Genomic DNA, 25,930 nt, shown 5'->3' on the forward strand with positions numbered 1-25,930 from the left:
TTAGCAAGGGAAAGGCAGATCTACTTGTCTTGGTAACACTTATTTCTGTGTCAACTAAAGTCACAAAAGGACTTGTTGGAATCATTACTCCATTGAAGCTGGGGGCTTCATGTACAAAGAATTGCCGTAGAGCAGTGCCATAAGTCCTTTTGCTGTGCTGCCCTTGTTTACCAATTTTAAAGGGGAGGATTGCACTGTATTTACATGATATGGTGCATTCCTGTCCTTTCTACCTGCGTCGGTGAACAATTTCATGCCTAGCGCCAATAGCAACACCTTTGCACCATGGATCAAAGGTGTCTGAATTGTTGGTAGGATTGTTTTTGCGAAGGAAGGGACTTCTTTTTGCACAAAAACAACCCTTTGGGGCTTTTTTCCCTTTCTATGTGTGCTGCAGAATGAAAAAGATTTTACTCCTCCCCTCGTGAGGCGTACACTTCTGACGCATTCCCATGTTTACAGATCCGTGTAAATCTGTAAATGTGCCAAAACCATTGGGTGTTACATGAGAAAACCCACTGCATTATCCATGGAACACCCTCTGGTGCAGTGTAAGGCAACGCCGTGACTTGCACTGCGTTACCTTACATTATATATATGAAGTCATGAAAAGCCATGCAAAGTGGCTTTGTGTGGCCACGTAGATATGCGTCGGCACTCAGTGCCGATGGAACATCATAAAAAGAGATGTAAAGGTGTCGCAAGGGACATGTAAATTATCCCCTGGTTTCTAAATTGATAGCTGTGAATTAGCATCCCTTTACAATAGAACTCCTACTACCTCTGCTGTGCATACAGAGGTTTTATTATTATAGATAACCAAGTTGTTCAGAGCAAAAGGCAAAACAAAGAGTTTGAAGTTGTCACTATGAAAATTGACAAGAATGTTGTGGGATACTTCCAGGCCATACAATAATGCTATTGGCCAGCAGATAAAATGAGCTTATTTTGTTATAAACACCTTTTTAATGTAGTGTTCTATCACCTCTGTTTATCGAAAAAAGGATATGCATGACCTGTCACAATGTAAAGCAAAGTACCTACATATTTAGAAATACATTCATTATGAGCCTTAAATTTAGACGTTATGGGATGATTATAATTAGGGCTCCCAGTTTTACTTTATTTATTTATTTGACATTTCAATCTGCATTTATCCATACATTTATTTTTTGTCAACTTTATCTGTATTTATCCATATTTATTATGTTTTTTGGGAAAAAAAATCTGAAACTGGTATAATTCCACATTTATTTTACCAATAAATATAGATTCATTTCTGAATGGCTGCCAGGTTTCAATTATATGAACAGCCGCAGAAGATAAATCAATGCACTTATATGAAAATATGCACATTTGTAACCCACCTATCAATTCACACAGTTATTGGCTTGGCAGTCATGGCAAAGTGTATTTAGAATCACTCAAAAAGCATCTGATTTCTGTTTTTATCCACATTTAAATATAAATACAGACAAGAAAATAGTGTATATATAATAAATTTGCTGAGTTTAAATACTTGAAGGAGGTTTTTTGTTGTTTTTTTATTTTCCCACTTTTTCGTAATCCTTTTAAAATGTGAATCTTGTCAACTTTTCAATAATTTGCAGGTGTGGATTCAATTTTGTACTTTTCTGACTTAAATATACATATACATTTACTTTAGCGTGTTCTTGAGGCCAATAAAGTATGCAGAAAGCAATTCAGTTTCTGATCTTCAGCATTCAACAAAGGCTTCAAGATTCCGGCACTGGAAATTGTGTCACTCCCATTATCTGGCATCCTTATGAAATTCACAGCTTCATCTTCACTTGACAATTTTCCCACATGTACAGTACATGTTATCCAGGTGAAAAAAATGTACTGAAATTAATTGCAATACAAAATGCATCTTACTACAGCTTCAGGTGAATTCACCACAAACTGTGCAGCTTCTGGGTCGATTTTTAACAGAAAATGTATGAATTATTCCTTTGTATTTTGCAATGCTGTTCTTCTGCTGTCGTATTGACAGAATGTCAATAATTCACTCTCATACATTAATATTCAGTCACACCTGGAGTACTTTAAAAGCAACGTAAAACAGAACACGAGAAAGGCTTTATTTTAATGACATGTTGTACCCCGTTTAATGCATTTGGCATGCACATATGAATCTACTTTGTTTCATATTTCAGAAGTAATGATGACAAATTCTACAGCACATTCAGAGCAAGAATTGTGTCCTCCCAGTTCCCCACATTCAGTACCACAATGTCACGTGTAAACACACATTTCAAAATATATATTCCATTGTAATCTTGCTGATAGATTCAATTCATTGGTTTTCCTTGCCCTATCTACTAAAACACGAGTGAAAAGAGGTCTTTAAGAAAAAGAAAACCTGTTGAAACTAGATGGTCCCAAATTATTATTTAGAGTTTAAACAAAGTTAAGGGTGCTTTTTTTTATTCTATTATTGGAATGGGCGAATTGGAAGCCAATGAATACCACGATATGTGCAGGCCAGACAATGCTAATATCAATATGGCTCAGATACCCGCCACCCCCTCTCGACGCAATCCCCAAGGATGGGAAAACGGAAACGGTTCTGAACTTTTGGAAGGCGGGAGGGAGTGACCCTCCCGGCCGTATTTATTAAAATATGAAACAAAATCAAAACATTAAAATAACAGTTTCATATTATGTACAATTTCATTTCCACATTACGATGTTTGGCTAACCTTAACATATTTCTAATACAAAGGTTCTCCTAGCCGAACTAACATCCTAAAAAACATTTAACTTGAAATTGTACATCCTAACGTTAAGGGCCAACGGCAAGGTCGTAACCGGTGTCAGATCCCTAAACCAGAATTACCCCCCCCACTTGGGAGGGGCGACCGCACAGAGGCTGTACCTCAAATGCATCTACCAATTTCCCTTGACTTGACGGGGGCCCCAATGAACTCGACGCCATTTAAAGGTCGTCCGAGGACTCGTGTGAGGTGTCTAGAAGGTAGCGTAAACCCCCTCCCCACCCCACACAACTTACCACATCTGCCGTCGCAGGTGTCCTGGCCCCGGGAAATTCCCCAGGAGGGGCCCGTAGCCCCTCCTATCAAGGAAGGGGCCTTGACCGCCTTTCCTTTACTTTCGGCGGCCCATCCTTAGAAGGGACCGCCTCCCCGTTGAGCGGCCAATGGCCACCTCCCCCGGGCGCTCCCATCCGTAATGGGTGACGCCCCCCCATAGGGATCTTCCAATTACTGCTCACCGATCATGACCTTACCGCCACAGGCCGGATAGTTGACCGGCTATCCGGACCCCCCACAACAACTCCTGCCTAAAGGTCATGTTTTAAACTCCTTAGCCAAGCTATGAGGTCTCCTATGAGTAACTCATTCCCCACCCGGGACAAATGGACCCCATCTCCCAAATACATACTGTCCCCCTTGATACAACCATGCGGAATAGAATGCAGTGCACTTGAACGAAACAATCTACCCAACTTGTTATTTACTTTCTTCACTGAGTGATTCAGAGCAGAAACCAAAATCGCCCCCCGCCACACTTTTCGTGGAATCATATGGGACCATGCAATTGTGCACCCTGGAACTCTTCTCGCCAACCAACTTACAGTGGAAAGCATTGCCTCGAGAAGCAGTCGTCTACCAGTGGTCACCAAATCATTACCCCCAAGATGGACTATGATTATAGACGGCGGTGACCTTGTCCGCCCTGACAAACCCTCGAAAAAGGATTGAAACTGGTCAATACAGAGCCTGCCCCTTCCATAGAAGGTCACCCTGTACCCGTATTCCCCAGCCATGTGAATCATGTCACCTGCTTTGAATACGTCCGCGGCACGCCTCACGTATGAGTGGCCCACGACCCACACCACTTTTTCCGCAGCCGGTGATGTATGACCGCTGGTTCCCAGGTGTCGGGTCGACTGCACAGTCCGCCCTGCCTCGTAAGCTTGCGAAACTGTAAACCAAACAAAAACAAGAAGCGTGAGTACATGATAGCAGCTTCACAACATGTGCAACCGCACATACCTTTTGTAACAATTCGAGGACCAACGCCCCAAACGTTTCACTTTTTCTATACTCAGACCCCTGGCTGTAGCCTCAGTAGCAGCCCCTATCCGAAAGGAATGGGTCCCAAACTCGCCGGGGTTCAAGCCCGCGGCCGAAAGCGCCATTGCAAGCACCCGCTGGAACTGAAACCTCGTCAGTGGGGTGGCATCAGCGTGCCTCAACAAGGTCTCCCCCATGATGACGCCCTCTGCGCTAAATATTCCTCTAAGCAAACAACAGGGCACATGGGAGATCCGGGAATCCGATGTATTACTACACAATCCCCTATCGCACCCTGATCGGCCTTGGACCTGACAAACGAGACAGTCATTGTCTCCCTCTTTACCTGAATGTGCTCTCGGCACAGTCCCCCCACCGTATCCCGCTTGTTCTTCGCCACCAGTTCGCTTACCCGCATTGCCCCATGGAATGCTAACGCAAAGGCTGCCCGGAATAACACTGTTTCATACCGGGATGAACATGTCGCAGGGAGTACGGATAATAACAAGGCCAACCTATCCAGACCTATCGGGTGCCTCTCATCTACTCTGCGACCCTCAAGGCGTTGCCACCCCCGTAGCGCTTTCTGTACCACAAAGGATGCTGTTGGGTCCTGGATCCCATGAGCCCTTGCCATAAAGGAAATGGCGGCCCGATGCCTCTGGGCCGTAGCTACTGACTTGCCTGCCCGATGTAAAGACAGCAAGAATTTTACAACAAGCTCTTCCTGACCCCAAAGCTCCCCCCTAGCAGAACCCAAAAAGGACCAATAGGAACGGAACGCCCCTTCATATGCCTTCCTTGTCCTGGGTGCTAAACTCTCTCCCACGAGGTTTTGTAGTTCGGGGCACCGAGAGACCAGAGAGCTTCGGGAAAGGGTGCCGCCACCGGGTCCGCTGTGGGCAGAAAACCCCAGAAGGCCTGCATACAGAAACGAGAAAGCGCATCAGCCGCTTGGTTTAGCACCCCCGGGACATGTCGCGCCCTAAAGATCACATTCAACTGCATACACAACAATACAATTTCTTTAAGCAGTCTCAGAATCCATTTGCAACGTGCTGCCTGACTATTGATACACTCTACCACGGTCATGTTATCAGACCAGAATACGACAGAGTGATCTCGGAACCCCTCAGGCCATGTTTTCAGGGCCACCAAAATAGGGAAAAGTTCGAGAAAAGCAATGTTACTCGTCAGCCCGCTCTCGTGCCACCATGACGGCCATTTTTGAGCTGACCATTGATTACCGAATATGGCGCCAAAACCTATACTCCCCGCCGAATCTGTCCACAGCCCCAGCTCCTCGGATGACACCGCCGGCTTGTTCCAGACAATTCGACCATTGAAATCCGCCAGAAATGCCAACCAAATGCGCATGTCCTGGCGAATCTCTGCCGAGAGCCTTGTGCGGTGATGTCCCTCTTTAAGGCCGACCATGGCTTGTGCAATCGAGCGGGAAAAGGGGCGGGCCATTGGGATTACTCTAAGGGCAAAATTCAACTGGCCCACCGTTTGTTGCAATTGATGCAGATTCACCTTTATCTCACGAATACATGTTTCAAGGGATGCCCTGAATTTCAACACCTTCTCTTTGGGCAACCGAAAACAACCTTCCTCCGAGTCGAGCTCGATCCCGAGGAACTCGAGTGAAGTCGAGGGACCCACAGTCTTACCTGGTGCCAATGGCACGCCGAAGTGATTCATTAAGACACAAAACTCTGATAAAGCCTGCCCACATTCTGGATCCCCGGCTGCCCCCAGGAACAGAAACGATTTACAAAAAGGGGGGTGGTGATGAACAGAGTGTCTGAGTTAAACAGACCACTCTTACCCAGTCCAAAGATCAGGGCTTGATCCATCACCGTTATTTATCTCACTGCCCCATCCCAGCTCAGAACCTGGCTATATGCAAATCAGTCTGTCCCTGGCCCAGTGCATCATGGGAACAGGGCAGACTAAACTACCAAGCCAATTCTTCACCAGAAAGGAGACAAGCTACCGGGGACCGGTTTCTGGCATTTCAGCCTTCTTCGGCCCGGCTTGCTTGAATCCTGATGGAGCAGTGAGAAAGGGACTCATGTCTGAGTATACCCTGCCACACCTATAGTGGCCAAAAACGATTTACAAAAAGGGGGGTGGTGATGAACAGAGTGTCTGAGTTAAACAGACCACTCTTACCCAGTCCAAAGATCAGGGCTTGATCCATCACCGTTATTTATCTCACTGCCCCATCCCAGCTCAGAACCTGGCTATATGCAAATCAGTCTGTCCCTGGCCCAGTGCATCATGGGAACAGGGCAGACTAAACTACCAAGCCAATTCTTCACCAGAAAGGAGACAAGCTACCGGGGACCGGTTTCTGGCATTTCAGCCTTCTTCGGCCCGGCTTGCTTGAATCCTGATGGAGCAGTGAGAAAGGGACTCATGTCTGAGTATACCCTGCCACACCTATAGTGGCCAAAAACGATTTACAAAAAGGGGGGTGGTGATGAACAGAGTGTCTGAGTTAAACAGACCACTCTTACCCAGTCCAAAGATCAGGGCTTGATCCATCACCGTTATTTATCTCACTGCCCCATCCCAGCTCAGAACCTGGCTATATGCAAATCAGTCTGTCCCTGGCCCAGTGCATCATGGGAACAGGGCAGACTAAACTACCAAGCCAATTCTTCACCAGAAAGGAGACAAGCTACCGGGGACCGGTTTCTGGCATTTCAGCCTTCTTCGGCCCGGCTTGCTTGAATCCTGATGGAGCAGTGAGAAAGGGACTCATGTCTGAGTATACCCTTCCACACCTATAGTGGCCAAAAACGATTTACAAAAAGGGGGGTGGTGATGAACAGAGTGTCTGAGTTAAACAGACCACTCTTACCCAGTCCAAAGATCAGGGCTTGATCCATCACCGTTATTTATCTCACTGCCCCATCCCAGCTCAGAACCTGGCTATATGCAAATCAGTCTGTCCCTGGCCCAGTGCATCATGGGAACAGGGCAGACTAAACTACCAAGCCAATTCTTCACCAGAAAGGAGACAAGCTACCGGGGACCGGTTTCTGGCATTTCAGCCTTCTTCGGCCCGGCTTGCTTGAATCCTGATGGAGCAGTGAGAAAGGGACTCATGTCTGAGTATACCCTGCCACACCTATAGTGGCCAAAAACGATTTACAAAAAGGGGGGTGGTGATGAACAGAGTGTCTGAGTTAAACAGACCACTCTTACCCAGTCCAAAGATCAGGGCTTGATCCATCACCGTTATTTATCTCACTGCCCCATCCCAGCTCAGAACCTGGCTATATGCAAATCAGTCTGTCCCTGGCCCAGTGCATCATGGGAACAGGGCAGACTAAACTACCAAGCCAATTCTTCACCAGAAAGGAGACAAGCTACCGGGGACCGGTTTCTGGCATTTCAGCCTTCTTCGGCCCGGCTTGCTTGAATCCTGATGGAGCAGTGAGAAAGGGACTCATGTCTGAGTATACCCTGCCACACCTATAGTGGCCAAAAACGATTTACAAAAAGGGGGGTGGTGATGAACAGAGTGTCTGAGTTAAACAGACCACTCTTACCCAGTCCAAAGATCAGGGCTTGATCCATCACCGTTATTTATCTCACTGCCCCATCCCAGCTCAGAACCTGGCTATATGCAAATCAGTCTGTCCCTGGCCCAGTGCATCATGGGAACAGGGCAGACTAAACTACCAAGCCAATTCTTCACCAGAAAGGAGACAAGCTACCGGGGACCGGTTTCTGGCATTTCAGCCTTCTTCGGCCCGGCTTGCTTGAATCCTGATGGAGCAGTGAGAGAGCTTGTTTCCTTCCCAGTGTAAGAATTGGCTTCTGTAGTTTGGTTTGTCCTGTTCCCATCATGCACTGGGACAGGAACAGACTAATTTGCATACAGTCAGGTTCTGAAACTGGGATGGTGCAGTGAGCTAAAAAACGGTGTTGGATCTAGCCCTGATCTTTTGACTGGGTGAGAGCTTTCTGCTTAATTCAGAGACTCTGTCCCTCACCACCCCTTTTTGTAAATATTTTTGCCCAGGAACAGAAAGTCATCGAGATAATGCATCACATGCTGAAAACCCGTCTTTCTTGTGAATACCCATTGCAGAAAAAAACTGAACTTCTCAAAATAAGCACAAGATATGGAGCAACCCATTGGCATACATTTATCCATGTAATAGCGACCCTGAAACGTGAAACCAAGGAGACGCTGATCGTCTGGGTGTACCGGGAGCAACCGGAACGCTGACTCGATGTCTGATTTGGCCATCAGCGCTCCGGGCCCCAGGCGATTCAACATGGCGACGGCTTCATCGAAGGATGCGTACCGCACCGAACACACTTCCGGGTCTATCGCATCATTCACGGAAAGACCTCGTGGAGCTGACAAATTATGTATTAGCCTAAACTCACCCGGGTCCTTCTTGGGGACCACCCCTAAGGGGGAACAAACAAAGTTAGCAACCGGCGGTAGATCAAATGGACCGGCAACCCGCCCTCGAGTCACCTCTTTCCCAATCTATACCTGTACCACCGCCGTATGCTGCAGGACCGACAGTTGGTTCTTACAACTTGTTTTACCCTGAAAGTCCCCCACTGGAATGCGGAAACCATACGAAAACCCATCTCGCAACACCCCTGCGGAGACATGATCCGGGTATTCATTGAGCCAAGGAATCATTGCCATGGTATCAACCGGGGTAGGTAAAGGCGCCCCTCGGACTATTTCAGACCTGTTTGGCGCTTCCCCTACCTCCGTTATCACCCGTTTTGGCTCTGCACATGGTCTCAGGATGAGAGGACTGTCCACAACCCCCACACTCGTGTCTAAATTTGCATGACCCCTGAGGCCTTGTACATTTTCCCCTGTTAAAATTCCAACAAATCCCCTTTTTCCCTGCGTTGCCACTCGACTTCGAGTGGTGCTCGTTACCTGCACCCGTCCGAAAGGGTGTCCCAGAGGTTTGGCGGGAAGACTCCCCCCCGCTACCCCCCGACAATGGTACCTTTAACATGCCCGAGTTCTCCATTTTTTGCCAAGAAATGGAGTCATAACAATCCCAAGTTAGAGCTGGATCGTGCTCCTTAGCCTTCCTAAAAATATTGTCATAACAAAACCAATGATTGCCCTCATAAGCCAGAGAAAACTCCATAATACGTGTTTGATAAATAGGCAATTCTGTCAACAACTCAGGCCTTCGCTCACCCATAATGGAGGTGAAAATGCCAAATGCTCTGCCCCAAGTACCTATGTTCTCATCGACTTTAAAGGCGGCCATTTTTGCGCGCCAAACACTCGGATGCATAAGCTCTTTTTGGGCCTTCACATGCTCGATCTCGTAATGGTCAGTAAGCAAAGAAAACATGTTCACATACTTATTAGCCCAAATCTTTTCCTTAATTTCAAGTGGAACATGCTGGGCCACTTTCTCCCTTCGCGGGGGTACAGACCCCTCCCCCGCAATCGGCAGTAGCCGCTTACCTGAACTAGGTGCTGTACTTGCTGCCAAACTTGCGTCTGCCGCGATCTCAGCCACCGGAGCCTGCGGGGGAACAAAAGATGGTGCCTTCGCAGCCTGTCTAGATTCCTGCAATTGCCTCATCACGCCCTCGCTATCCTTCCCCAAATATGCTGCCAGTTGTGCAGCCAACTCTGGAGGCATATCTTCTCCGTTCACGGGGGTGACTACCACGGGAATCGGGTGTCCCTCCTTTGGAACCAGGATTGGCTCCTCTATCGGTGTATCGGGAACCGGGGTCTCCCCCCCAGGTGCCCCCCTCTTGGACCTCTTGCCTCTCCCGCTAGGGACTACTCCCGGCAAAGCTGGTCCGACGATTCGCTTCGGGCCTCCCTCCCCGTTCTTTTCCGCCATCTGTTTCTTCAAATCAGCAACCTCCTTTATGAGCATGCGGATCATCTGATCGGTACCGACCCGCTTTCCGACCTTCTTGCCCGGCATTCTCCAACGCAGATATCTGTAAAACAAGAACAAAATTACAACGCTCAAAAAAAATTGGCTCTTCGTTCCGTCTCGAGCTCACGTGCAGCGGGGAGGCTTCAGAGCACAGGAACAAGAGGATGCTTTCTTGGCTTGTTGCTCCTTTTATCCGTCTTCGGGCGGGCGTAAACCCGCCTCCGCCTGCCCCCCGGGGGCGTGGCCGGCGGCGTCAGCGTCTAGGACAACCCACTCCAGGGCGGGAAAAGGCGCGCCCCGGCTACGCCGCTTCGGGCATACCAGCCGAGACTAGCCTCCCGCCCAAGATGGCCTCCCGGGGGGATCGGGGTACTCCACCATACGTTCGGGGGGACCGAGTGGTCGCCCCTTTCCATAAATTCAATGTCAACATATGCCATAACCTGTGCCTGCATAACAATGTCAATACCAATAAATGCAATGTTATTACCAGTAGAAACAATGTCAATGTACACCATGATCTAGGCAAACATAACTAAGTCAATATCAGTAAAGACAATGTCGATGTGCACTAAGACAACTGTACGCACAATGTTGAGAATGTCTTTAAAAATTATACCAGTGACTGTCATATTATTTTCAGTTGTTCTAATGAACTTGTATCATTGCTGTCGGATTAACCAAAGGTGACCTCTCCATCAACACCGAGTCTTAGATACATGGTCCGGCAGGTCCTGCGACCCCAGCCCACACCTATCAAGTGACAGTCCATAAGAACACCATCCGAGTCACGACCAGCTCCGACGATAACCTCGCTACCGCCGAACACCTTCACTTTCAGATCCACACCGACCCCAGGACCACACTTAGAGGCACCCTCATCTACAGACCACCAGGAACTCGCACACAATTCAACGAAGACATCACGGACTTCATCAGCCCACATGCCCTCACCTCCGAGAACTACATTCTACTGGGAGACCTCAACTTCCATCTGGAAAATAAAAACGACAGCAACACCAGCCCCCTCCTGGACAACCTGGCCAATCTCAACCTCAAACAACTTGTCGACACCCCCACCCACCTCGCCGGTCACACGCTCGACCCTATCTTCACCTCCAGCAAACACATCTCCTTCGATCACACCACAGCTCTCCATTGGACGGACCACAGCTGTGTCCCCTTCAGCTACAAAAAGACCTCGACCCACATCCCCCCACAACCTATTCCTCGAAGAAACTGGAACAAAATCACCACCGACCAACTCTTCACATCGCTTAACCAAAACCCTCCTACTATATCATCGGACCCAAACCAAGCTGCCACCAAACTCACACAATGGATCACCCACAGCGCTGACAAATTAGCACCCCTGAAAAACCACCAGATCAAACAGGGTACCAAAAAGGCCCCCTGGTTCAACGATGACCTTACAAAATCCAAGAAGTTATGTCATACTCTCGAGAAAACCTGGAGAAAAAACCCAACCACTGACAACCTGACCACCTTCAAGGACGCCACACGCAAACACCACCAATTGATCCGATCGACCAAGAAATCAGCATTCAAGGATCGACTCGACAACAACGCCCACAACAGCAAGGAACTATTCAACATCGTCAAAGAATTTACCAACCCCACCGCCGGCACAAACGACATCACTCCCTTCCAAGACCTCTGCGACTCTTTATCCTCTTTCTTCCACAACAAAATCGCTGAGATACATAACAGCTTTGAAAACCAGTCCAAAGAACAGGCCACTCCACCCACCCCCGAACCAAAACAGCACCCTCACAACCTTTGCACCTGGAACCCAATCACTACTGAAGACACCATCCACCTGATGAACTCCATCCATTCAGGATCGCCAACCGACCCATGTCCCCACATTTTCAACAAAGCAGACTCCATCATCGCACCCCATCTCCGCGATGTCATCAATTGGTTCTTCAACTCCGCTACCTTCCCAGAAAGCTGGAAACACGACTAACTCAGTGCCCTTCTGAAGAAACCCACAGCAGACCCCTCTGAGCTTAAGAACTACCGCCCCATCTCACTCCTCCCATTCCCTGCCAAAGTCATTGAGAAAGCCGTCAATAGTCAGCCTTCCTTGAATCCAACAATTCCCTCGACCCCTCACAGTCCGGCTTACGAGCCAAACACAGCACCGAAACCACCCTCATCGCAGCTACAGACGACATCCGAACGCTACTGGACAACGGAGAAACAGTTGCCCTCATCTTACTCGACCTCTCCGCCGCCTTCGACACAGTCTGTCACAGCACCCTCATACACGCCTCAGCAACGTTGGTATGCAAGGAAAAGCTTTGGACTGGATCATCTCATTCCTCGCCGGAAGAACCCAAAGAGTCCGCCTCCCCCCATTCAAATCAGAGGCCACCGAAGTCATCTGCGGCGTACCACAAGGATCATCACTCAGTCATACCCTCTTCAACATTTACATGAGTCCCCTCGCACCCATCGCGCGACAACACAACCTCAACATCATCTCCTACGCAGACGACACCCAGCTGATCCTCTCCCTCACCAAAGACCCAAACACAGCTAAAACCAATCGACACAAAGGAATGAAAGAAGTAGCCGAATGGATGAAGAACAGCCGTTTAAAACTAAACTCGGACAAAACGGAAGTCCTCATCTTAGGATAATCCCCCTCTGCCTGGGACGACTCATGGTGGCCACCGGCCCTGGGTAAAGCGCCCAGACCCACAGACCACGCACGCAACCTTGGTTTCATCCTAGACTCCTCCCTCTCTATGACCAGACAAGTCAACACCGTCTCATCTTCATGCTTCAACGTCCTTCACATGCTCAAAAAAATCTTCCGTTGGATCCCCACCGAAACAAGAAAGACAGTCACCCACGCACTGGTCACTAGCCGACTGGATTTTGGAAACACCCACTACGCGGGAACCACAGCCAAACTACAGAAAAAACTCCAACGCATCCAAAACGCCTCAGCCAGACTCATATTGGACAACCCCCGTCAAGCTCACATTTCCGGTCACCTGAAAGGCCTCCACTGGCTCCCAGTCAACAAGAGAATAACGTTCCGTCTCCTCACCCACGCACACAAAGCCCTCTACGACCAAGGACCCGAATGCCTCAACACACGACTGTCCTTCTACACACCCACCCGCCATCTACGATCATCCAATCAAGCCCTCGCCACAATTCCGCGCATCCATAGATCCACCATGGGAGGAAGATCCTTCTCCTACTTAGCGGATAAGACCTGGAATTCTCTCCCCTCTCACCTCCGCCTTACACAGAACCACCTCTCCTTCAGAAAACAGCTAAAAACCTGGCTATTCGATAAGTAATGCACACACCCTCCCTCAAGCGCCTTGAGACCCTCTGGGTGAGTAGTGGGTTATACAAATCCCTGAACTTGAACTTGAACTTACTCCATTGACAATTGTATGCCCAGGAAAAACCCTGATCGATCCCACAGATAGATAATTGCACCACAAACAGGTCAGAGGAAATTTCCCCCTAAAAAACACATTTGACCAAAGGCTTGATTTCCCTATAATTACCACGAAGCTAGATACCACATGTAGATAGGAACACTCAGCAAATCAGAGCATGAGAGGCACACCACACGTAGTGATCATACGCTCCCCACACAAGACATTTAGACACATACACACTGGCCCACACTAGTTCTCCCCAAGGTTGAAAGCCATCTGTGTCCTTATCAGATGCCCAAACTTGTTAATGTATGACTACGATGCGTTTTCAAGAATGCAAAAAAACTGTAATGTACCTCACAAGATGTATATGTCACATTTTCCCAAGGCCTCAAATATTACCCCACATATACACTTTTTGAACACAAAAAAGTGATATACAAAAACAAACTACATTTTGATTTAATACAATGCCATCACAACCCTAACTTATGTTTTAAACAACATATGCCACTGAAACAGTTGTTTCATGCACCCATGACTAGGGCTTGCCTGGGCCTAGTAACGGGATGACCCTTGGCCGACTAGGCCCCCTTGAAAAATAAATAAATATTTCAAATTTATTAAACGTTGAGAAAATGCACTGAACTGTGCAAGATTGTTCCTTTACAAAAGAAGTGAAATTAAATGCAAAAATATAACTAGTACCCTAGTGAAACCGCAGGCCATACCCTCTATCAAGTAAACAAAACCATGATACAAGAGTTTTTTTAACTTACTTGTGAAATCTCAAATACAAAGTCCTTAAATCCAGAGGTATTTATGCAGCAAACAAAGAGAGTGATCTTTCCAGTTCCCAATCCAAATGAAAAGTGACCAGGAATTAGACAAAGCACTGGGAGGAGCCTGCTGGACAGGAACAGGAAGTTGGAGTCCCTAGAGCACTTTCTTCCTGTTGGAAAAAAAGTTTTAAAAAAGGCTTCTCACACAAAAAAACTCAAATGGTCCAATGGAAGAGAAAATCCACTCTAAAACCTCTTTTTGTGTATTTAGCTGTTCTTTGAACACAAAAGCTACTCAAGTGGTGCATTTGTGAGTGGCATTATATTGGTGCCGTTGTGGACGGCAGAGCACTCGCTAGCGGCCCAAGAATATTTTGGCACTCACAAGCAAGTGTCAAAACAAAACTTGAGTGCACAAATGGAAAAAAAACTCTGCTTCATTCCCAGAAGTTTGATTATCCAAATTCCGAAAATGTGGTTAGCAGAGCAAAGTTTACCACCCAGGCTTAATCTGAACTCTTGGCTGGTGCTGTGGACTGCTTTCCTATAAGTATGGGCGAATTTTGCGAATCAGCGGTTCGCAAATTCGCGAGAAATGACAAAAAAATCTGCGGTATTTTTTTGCGATTTTGCACCATACTTAACTGGAGTACTTTCTACTGGCTAATCAGTAAGTGCTACCACGTTGGGTAAATGTATAGTGCTTTTCCTGCACTACAGCTGCGAAGGGCCTGAAGAGTTGCCTCCAGTGACCATGTGTGTGTAACTTTGCCATCGTATCGAAGGGTGCTGGGGTCCCTCGAGTGAGCTGTCCATCATAGTGTGTAAAGGGCGGGAAGACAGTGCACACCTCTAGTGTGTGGGGGGGGGCAAACGGGGGGGCTTCTTTGCGAGTTCACATGCCTCTTGTGTGTATAAAAGGTCAGGCACAGATCAGAGCAGCAGATGAGGAGAAAGAAGCTACTGCTAACAGGAACTGCACGGGGATTGCACTCGTGAAAGTCAAGGATGCAAAGGCCTCAATCAAGCATCATAGCTAATTTTCGACTGTAGATATGGGGAGAAAGCACACCTGCCCAGCCTCGACAAAGTGCACAATTTTTTGGGGCTGATTAACTTTGCCATCTCGCCGAAGGGCTCCGGGGTCCCTCGAGTGAGCTGTCCAACATAGTGGGTAAAGGGCGGGAAGACGGTGCACTCCGCTAGTGTGTGTGGGGGGCGAACGAGGGGGGCTTCTTTGCGAGTTCACATGCCTCTTTTGTGTATAAAAGGTCAGGCACCGATCAGAGCAGCAGATGGGGAGAAAGAAGCTACTGGTTACAGGAACTTCACTGGGATTTCAATTGTGAAAGTCACTGATGCAAAGGCCTCCATTAAGCATCATAGCTAATTTTCGACTGTAGATATGGGGTGAAGGCACACCTGCCCAGCCTCGACAAAGCACATGATTTTTTTGGGGCTGATTAACTTTGCCATCGCGCCGAAGGGCACCGGGGTCCCTCGAGAGAGCTGTCCGTCATAGTGGGTAAAGGGCGGGAAGAAGGTGCACACCGCTAGTGTGGGGGGGCAAACGGGGGGGCTTCTTTGCGAGTTCACATGCCTCTTGTGTGTATAAAAGGTCAGGCACTGAACAGAGCAGCAGATGGGGAGAAAGAAGCTCCTTGTCACAGGAACTGCACGGGGATTGCACTTGTGAAAGTCAGGGATGCAAAGGCCTCCATCAAGCATCACAGCTAATTTTCGACTGTAGATATGGGGAGAAAGCACACCTGCCCAGCCTCAACAAAGCGCACGATTTTTTGGGGCTGATTAACTTTGCCATTGCGCCGAAGGGCGCCGGGGTCCCTCGAGTGAGCTGTCCATCATAGTGTGTAAAGGGCGGGAAGACGGTGCTCACCGCTAGTGTGTGAGGGGGGCAAATGGGGGGGCTTCTTTGCGAGTTCACATGCCTCTTCTTGTGTGTCCCGCTCGCGAATTCGCAGATTTTGCCGCGATTTTGCGTGATTCTCGGATCGCAAAATCACGGAAAAACCGCAAATTCCGCGAGCGGAACTAATTTTCCGCCCATACTTACTTTCCTACATCAAGAAACACTTCTGAAAGTACATGTAAAAGTTTTACATCTTGAGTGGTCTGAATTCTGGACTTTGTCCTGGTCCAGCATGACCTTTTTAACCCTTTGAGCGCTATTTGCATCTAATCACTAGTTTTACTTTTAATCTTTTGGAATTCATATGTCTTGTTTCCTACAATGGTTTTTAGTCATTTTGGTGTCTTTTTAATCATAAAAATTATTTTTCGTTTTGATTGTGTTTTGGCTTTCTTTTTTAATGAATTGGTGTTTTTAAATGCTTTACATACCTGTCTCCTAAGTTAAGCCTACATGCTCATTGCTAAATATCAAGGGTTGAGCACAGGAATAACTTAGTGAGACCTTGAATGAACCTTTTATTGTGTTTGTGGCCTGATTACTAGTGGTCGGTCCCTACATATAACTAGTAATAAACCCCTTTCCAACAGTTACTAACAATCCCATAAACGCATTAGGGGCACCGTTGAAACAGCAACAATCTTTTTTCCTTATTCTCAGTATCACACACACTATACTAAGAAACATGAACACTTTCAAGTTAAAAGTATTTATCACTGCAGGACACAATCTGTTTCTCAGTACATCTAGAACAACTACACAGAATATATACAAACAGCAACAAAATGCAATATAAATAACAAGGATAAAATGAACATTTTCAGAATTGTTAAAATGTCATTAGGGATGTTATCTAGAACCTACCACACTAACACATACTTCTATGCACAATACGATGAGAACATGAAAGGCAGAGCAACTTGCAAACTAGAATTTCCTAGAGAGAAGAGACACACTTCATAACTTGTTGACAGCAAAGCTCTCTTTATCAACAGAGGCATGAAAACAGTGTTCTCTACAAAGGGCAAACACCTACGGCAGAAACAGTCAGTTGTTCTTCCTCTGGGACTTGGCTTTATAACCTTCAGTCTTAAGGTGAGATGCTTCATCTGCAAAGTGTGAAGTGTGCTGGAAATAGGTAAGGCCGTCTATGGCGGAATATTAGACAGTCATCTGTGGAAAGGACCTCTCTTGACAAGTGATCAAGTGTCATCCATATATACTTAATCTTATCAGAAACTGAAATTTCTGACGTAAGTTTAGGATTGTGTGACATAGATTATGTGCATCAAGGTATGCATCCCAGATGTTTCCTTATGGATTTATAATGCAGAAGGACATAAATTCAAACCACATTATTTGGGTTGTATGTCTGTATGTGTTATTTTTTTACCTTGACATGGTGAGAAGTGGACATTTGACTCAGACAAATCACTCAGTCGATGTTGTATGTACATCATTAATCGAATAACTTGACGCTATCATAGATAATATATAGATAAGGTCTAAACCCATCTGCGTTAAAGGCAGACATGACAATGATTTGGTATAAATAATGGAATATGGTTGATTTCATTGTCTTAATTAAGGAAGATGGTGTTCACCATTAACTAAGGTGGAGTCAGGGCCTACATTAGATGAAGTCAGACCCTAGGGAGTTTACATCAAGCTCTACCTGAGAGTCACCTCCTGTAGATATATCTACCTTGAAGTTTCTATTCTTAATCACAACCAGACCTGAATTATTGCTGATCACCTTAATTTCTGTGGTGACAGGGATTCAGTCAGCTTTCCATGGGCGGAGTGTCGTGCAGAGGGTGTGTTTACTGGAACCCTGTTTTCTTCCAGTCAGCTTTTTCTGATGATGTCAGCGCAGCCGTCATCTTAAGTTCAGGCTGAACTTTCGTTCATGACCCAAAAATAAAAAAGACAAAGGGTTTTGTCATTACTGTAGCACCCTGTAAACCTGTGGACTTTGAGAAGTCCAGCAGCCATTTTTGAAGTGTTTTTACACCATGTGCCTTATGGGTGTTCAGTAAATGTGACACTTTCCACAACATCTTTTTTCTTTGTAATGTGGACCTCAGACGGCAATTGCAGTGTGCGGAAGACCCCTCTATTTAGCAACAGAACTGCACACACAAATAAATGTGTGCAATTTCGAATACATATATCAGAGTCTATATAAAGGACAATTTCCTTGCAGGATGTCAAGTCTGTCCATAATCAGGGACATAAAGTCAGAAAATATAAACCACTGAATCATGCATTGTTCAAGAATATTTAAAATTCTGCATATTTTTATCTCTTACCAATAGGCAAGAAGTGCCATACAGCCATCAGCATGAAATGGATTGCTTTAATTGCCAAATTAATAGATATAAGAAAGATATAAGAAACCAACTTTTATCTGTGGCCCATTTTCCTGACGAAGGCACAGTTCAGTGCCAAAATACATGTCGAAGGCAAGAGCTTATCACTTGTGTGCCACACTGCCTTTTCCTCATTTACATTTGAAATTGTAATCTCTGCATTTATCTGAATTGTAGAAAAGTTGCTAATTTTAATGTACACTAGCTTTCTGCTGTATGAATGAAGATAAATGATTGAGTTTGCATGGGACCTTTTCCATTTTAATAAAATAAATGTTCTATATTATCATCAATAAAAATGTCTATTTTGTAAACATATCCAGATATAGTTGATTACCACTTAATTTATGTTGGTATGTTATTAATTGTTGCAATCACATTTATGTTTACAATTTTGTTGCCTTAAGTCTGTACACTAGATTGATTAGTCCCTGCCTTAAGGAACAGTACCCTACTAGCAGGGAGCCTCTCTCTTTACAAAATATAAGTATGTGCGCACCTTCAGCATTTTTATCTGCACCTGGGACTCCTCTTTTGTGTTGGACACAGTAGAAGGAAGCTTTTTCAGAATATTTGGTTGCAACTGATGGTGACACATTCACCAATAAAAAGAAGAAAGCTTTACTTATCCACAATTTAGGTCCTGGGGGCAGGCCTATTTTTACTAGAGGTAAAGGGGCAAATACAGCAAGAAGCAGCTTCTGGGGAACTGGCCACAGTTGATATAGAGGAAGACTGCACCTCTGTAATAAAAACTGTTGACAAAAGATTTTCATCATCTGGGAACGTTGTATTAGAACATCACAAATTCTTACAAACAGCGCAATGTTAGGGTGAATCAATAGATGATTTACACAGTTGTGTCAGTTGGCCATTGCCTGCAATTACAGAGATTTCAAGGATGAAATCATCTGTGATCAGATAATTGAGAAAACTCATAACAAGAAGATTCAAAACGGCTATCACCATTGCTTTGCTGTGGAAAATTCAGATGCATACTTTAAAGAATTGACAGACCAAGGGGGTCTGGTTTTTCTAAAGGGGTTAATGTGTCAGGGAGAGAATGGAAAGATGAGAAAAGGTATACTCTTGGAGAAAAATAAGGAAAGAAGTTAGAATGCAAGCAGAACAAAAATGACACTATTGTATATTTCAGGTGTGGGAGTCACAACCATGTGGCTTCTGCCAAGAAATATCCTGGGTTATTTGTCACATGTTTTAAATGCAATTGAAAGGGGCATTTAGTGAGAATGTGCAGAAACACATGAAAACTAATGGTATCTCAGATTGATAAATCTGCATTCGAGAGCAAAGAATATGTTGTTTTCACTATTGTATGTGCTAATAGTAATGTATGTGTCATTGATGAGTGTTTGGGTGGTGAGGATGAGTCAATGGTTGGAGAGTTGAATTGGGTTCACAGAAAACCACCTTTTTGCAATGTACAGATTAATGGAATCAGTGTATGCCTCATGGCTGTTTCGAGATAACGTTTCACATTAATTGTTGCTGAAGTTTTTGCGATGTTCAAACCTCACGAACTTCAACCATCCAAAGTGAAAATATGTGCATACGGTGGTAAGAATATTGAGGTTGAAGGTCAATTTGATGGTCTTTTTGAGTTTGTAGGGAAGTCTGCACAAGGGATCGTGTTGGTGGCAAAAGAAGGTTCAAATTTATTGGGGCGGCATGATCAAGGTGATTTAAATATAATTCTGGATCCCAATCACCCTAGTTGTGTGAGGTCTAGGTCGGATTTGGCACTGACATGTTTGAAAGTGTCTACTTTCTGTGAGTGGGTAATTAAGTTTCCCTTAGTCTTTAACAGAGAGCTTTGGAAATTGTCAGGGTTCAAGCATAGGATAATATTAAGAACTGTATCTATTCCAGTCGAACACAAAGTAAGCAAGGTAGCTTTGTTGTTAAGAGATGACCTACACAGGAACTCGATAAATTGTGCAGTCTCAATGTGATTGAGCCCATTGAAAGTTCAGAATGCCTTGCTCCTGTGGTTTTAGCACATAAAGGTGACATTTCTCTGCGTTTATGTGTTGGTCACTGTGACCTTAATCGTAGCATTTGGGTGTATAGGGAACCTCTGCCTAACACTGGTGAGATGCGAAGTACTTTGGAGGGGGTGCTGATGTTCACCACTTTGGACCTGTCTGCTGCGTACCACCAAGTACACAACAGACATTTGTCACACCTGAAGATGCTTTTAGGTTCAAACGCATGCCATTTGGGTTGGCATCTGCCTCCTCTGTATTTCAAGCAGATTTTTAAGGGTTGTGAGGGCGTTCGTTATTTTCAGGGCGAAGTTTTAATTATTGGTCAGAATTTGCAACAACACAATGGGTGTTGGAACAAGGTTTTAAGTATTTTGTAGGAAAAAGAGAGTAACTGCAGGAAGACAAGTGCAAATTTGAACAACCTGGAGTTGAATATTTAGGCCAGTATATATCTAAGGATGGCATTAGTCCCACGATGAAGCTCATAAAAGCTGTGGAGGAGGCCCCTATTTCTGGTAAGAAAGACCAGCTGAGATCTGTTTTAGGCTTAGCTGAATACTATTTAAAGTCTGTACCCCATTTTGCTAACAAATGTAACTCAATGAGAAATGTAATAAAAATGGAGCAGTGCATGTGTGGGACTATGAGTGGCAAGAAGATTTTGCCAAGGTACTGTCAGATATTGTGTCAGCATGGCCTTTGAAGTAGTTTGACACCGGGGTTCGTCGCATCATAGTCACAAATGTTAGCCATTTTGGGCTTGGTGCGGCACTCATTCAGAAGAGGGATAATGGCAAGAAGGATGTAATTGCTTTTTCCTCCTGAGTTCTCATAGGAGCACAGCATACGTATTCTACCATTGAGGAGGAAGCCGTAGCTTTGTGGTGGGGAAGTAAGCATCTTTGCTAAGAACTGATCACAAACCATTAGTAGAACTGTTCAACACAAAAAGGGGTGATAAATCCACTCCCAGGATTGCTAGGTTTGAAACATCGGTTCTAAGAATTTAAGTATGACATTGAATGTGTTCCTGGTAAAATGAATATCTTAGCGGATTTTTCATCCGTATGCCATTGGATGATTTGAATGAGTGTGCGGAAAGGACCATGGAGGGAGATGATGAAGTGGTGTGTTTAGCTAATTCCACTAATGATGTGTTGCAAGGAACGTTGGATGAGAATGAGTGGAGGACAGAGTTGGGCAAGGATCCCGTGTTGTGCAAGGTCATGAGTTGGGTTGCACAAGGCTGGCCTAATTTGAAGTCTTTGGATTATAATATCATGCCAGATGGGCAGGTTGCTTGTGAATGGTCATGTGAAGATGGACTTTTGAGGAGACTCAGTCAATTAGTATCTCCTGTGAGTTTGAGGGGAAGATCTTGGAATTAGCCCATGAGGGCCATTGAGGCATACGGGCCATGAAACATAGAGTACAAGAAGACTTCTGGCGTACTGATGTTGATAAAGCAGTGGAAAGCCACATGCGTGACTGTGGTCCCTTTGCTGTAAGGGATAAGTCGCAGGTGAGTCATCCTCCCACTGACCCGGTGAGTTCTCCTTTGGTTCTATGGCATTGGATATTGGAAAGGCATAACAACATACAGATGCTATGTGCCTTACTGTCAGTCGAGGCAAGTCTAAACAGTGACAACAACCAGAGTCAGGGACCTAAATGGGGGAGCCTGGTAAGTCTGGACTCACAGCAAGAGCGGGCTGAGAGCAAGGGCACCAGAGGGGGGTCTCCTGAGTTTTTTTCTGTTAACGAAGGGTCAGACTCTACCGGCATAAGTGACAACGAGGGGGAAAGCTCCGCAGATCCTACCACAGACTCAGATAGGAGCGGAGGCTCCAGGGACAAAAGCATACAAAAGAAAAAGAAGCTTGTGGCAAGACGGGATGGAGGGGGATCTCCAGGCAGCATGAACAAAAAACTATCGTGGGACTATTCAGCCACCTCTGGGGTATACCACGAAAGTAGTCATGGAGAACGGGCAAGTGGAGGGTCGACTTTAAGGATTCCATCACAGAATGTAACAATGGAACTAATGTTTAATACACTAAAGCAGATAAAGTCTGAGGCCAGGACGGAAAGCCGGAGAGCAAGGCAAGATACAAAAAAGATCCAGGCGTCACTCAGGAAAAATAAACAAAAAGTATGAAGAAGTTGAGGAGAGGGTCTCCCAAGTGGAAGAACGAACCGGTAGATTGGAAGATGAGACAACGGACTGGCAGGTTTTCAAAACAGAGCAAGTAAAGATCGTGGAAGATCTGCAATGGAAGGTCAAAGATTTTGAAAACCGCCAGAGGCAGAACAATGTGAGACTACTTGGACTAGAAGAAGGGGTGGAAGGGCAGGATCCAAGAGGGTATGTTATCAGACACCTGAAGGGGCCTTTCCTGACTCCCAGTGGCAGTCTGACTCCCAGTGGCAGTGGGAGACGGAGGTCCAGAGAGCTCCTATATTTCCACTGACAGCTAAAAAGAAGCGAAAGGGTAAACAAGATATCTTGCCTAGGGCAATGCTAGTGTTCTTAGGCAATTTCCTGGCAAGACCGGAAGTCATGGATAGAGCCTGGCCTGATTCTAAGAAAACATATGATGTAGTCACATTCTTTGCAGGACCTGACTTCTGCCACGTAACAGTTGAGAGAAGATGGAGGTTAAAGCAGCTGATCACCCCTTTTCAGAAACAAGGCGCCGAGGCATATCTAATGTACCCGGCAAAACTAAAGATTATCAATGGAGGGCACACCAGGATGTTCTTTTCTGAAATTAAGGCGAGGGAATTCCTGGCGGAACTTACAGAACAGCATACAGGGGTAAATAATAGAGGGAAAATTCCAGCCAAATCTCCATAGGACAGATACAGCTCACCAGCTTAAAATGCTCAGGATAGGTCAGTAGGCATGGGTAGGAGAGAGAGGCGACACTACAACCTACAGAGGCTTCACATAGGTCATAACTGACCTATTTGCCCGTAGAAGGAGGGGGTGGGATCTCAGAGGGAGGGGGGAGGAGAGGGGAGAGGGGGGAGCAGGGGGATAAGGATGAATGTTTGGTAAATATAGCACGTGAGGAGAAACTACACAGACACAAGGGTTTTTGGCTAAAAGTAATGAACACACTGGGAGAGGGGAGGAACAAACGGGATATCAAGAAGGAAACATTTAATAAATGTAGATGGCATTAAGGATCGCCTCTATAAATATCTGCGGTCTAAATGATGGGGGAAAGAGACAGAAAGTGGCTGCTATGTTAAGAATGATGAAAATAGATATAGCCTGCCTACAAGAGACGCACATAGAGGGGAACAATAAATTCATGCTATAGCAAATGGGCTTCGATGTGCTCGCATATACTATACAAGGTTCTAAGACAAGGGGGGTCGCCATATTAGCCAGGAAGGGGGTCTTCGGGGAGATGGGTTATGGTCGAGGGAGAATCAGCGGCAGGATGCTGTACAATCGTTTCTGTTTATGGCTCCACAGATGATGATCCAGAGACTTTTGAATTTTTAGATCAGGAGCTGTCGTTATGGCTGGAACCAATTACATGTTGTGGGGATTTTAATATTAACGGTTTGGCGGGTTTGGGTATGATTGGAGGGGGTACATATGTGGGAAGGAAGAAGAGAACTTGTAAAGCTATATGCAATTTAGCGCGTCATAATGTACTGTTGGATGTGTGGGCTCAGAACTAAACACCTGGGACAGGGAGCACATATTACTCGCCGCCACATAGAATGGTGGCCAGATTAGACTACTTTTTGATTTCAAGCTCTTTGCTAGGAGGTAGTCTGCTGGAGAGGCTCCCTAAGATATTATCGATCATAATCCGCTTGTCCTAACTCTCCCACCGGTCATTGGAGGGGAAGAAAGCCTTACATTTGGACTTTTGAAAGAGGGCTTTTAAGAGAAGAAAACTATGTTAACAGAATGCGGATCTGGATTAGCCAATTTTGGGAGACTAATAGGGGCTCAACCTCCGCTGGTACAGTCTGGGATGCCTTCAAGGCTGGTATCAGGGGGGGAGGCCCTCTGTTACATGCTTCAGAGGACTAAGAAGGAAAAACCAGAAATGGACAAAAAGTTCAGGGACCTAGCACACTTAGAAGACCGTCTAATTTTAGCCATCTCTAACCAAGACCCAATAGAGGATATACTATTAAATATAGAGATGAACAAAGCAGAGGCTAGTGAAAGTATAGCTAGAAGGACGGCAGATAACTACCTAGCTAAAAGGGAGAAATGTTACCAATACAATGAGAGAGTGGGCCATCTCCTAGCAATCCGGACTAGACAAAACCTAGCGGCAGGAGAAATTAAGGAAATAAACAATGGGGCGGGAGGCATAGTAAACAAAGTAGCAGATGTTTGGGAGGTTTTTAGGAAATTCTACGCCTCACTCTACGAACAGACCCTTAGCAACACAAATTTTGAAATTACGGAGTATCTGACAGACATACCACACGTAGCGTTACACGATGAGGAGAAGGAGGAGCTAGATCTCATATTTACATTGCAGGAAGTATAGGAAGCGGTGAGTAACCTTCCCTCTGGGAAAGCCACAGGTCCGGATCAAATCCCAGCAGAATTTTATAAAACTTTTTGGGACACATTGGGGAAGGATATGCATGAGACTCTTATCCAGGCTCAGGTAGGGAATTCAGTTCCACATTCTTGAGCAGGGGCGGACATTATCGTGATACTTAAGAAGAACAAAACCCCGTTAGAACCAGGGTCTTATCGGCCAATAACGCTCATGAATGCGGATGCCAACGTTTTTTCTAAGACACTGGCACAAAGGTTAAGTAGGGTTATAGAGCACTTAGTTAGTACATAACAGCACGGGTTTATTCCAGGGAAAGGGACCACTCAGCACACGAGACAGATGATTACTATTCTAGATGCTATGGGGGTTGCAGAGGACCCTGTCGTGGCTGTATTCGTGGACGCAGAGAAGGCCTTCGACAGGGTCCCCTGGAACTACCTGTGGAAAGTGATGGAGTTGTTTGGTATTGGCAAGGGTTATATTAAGGCAATACAGGTGTTATACTTAGACCCTACTGCCAGAGTAAGAATTAACAAAGGTTACACTGAGGCAGTGCAGATAAGGCGCGGGACAAGACAGGGTTGTCCAGCATCGCCGCTCCTGTTCGCCTTGTACATTGACCCTATTCTGCGTAGATTAGAAAGGAACAACTTGATCCCTCCAGTTGAACTGCATGGTAAAAACTACAAAGTCTTCGCATATGCGGACGATGTGGCCATCATTACAATTAACCCAGAAAGGGCGCTACCGGAGATAGAGAAGGAGGCAACATGTTTTGGAGCAATCTCAGGATACCGGATTAACAAAGAGAAAACGCAAATAGTTCAGAACAGCTTCATGACTTATCAAGACCCCAGAGTGGTCGAGGAAGCAA

Source organism: Lissotriton vulgaris, chromosome 3_1 (assembly GCF_964263255.1).
Source record: "Lissotriton vulgaris chromosome 3_1, aLisVul1.2, whole genome shotgun sequence".
NCBI classification, from domain to species: domain Eukaryota; kingdom Metazoa; phylum Chordata; class Amphibia; order Caudata; family Salamandridae; genus Lissotriton; species Lissotriton vulgaris.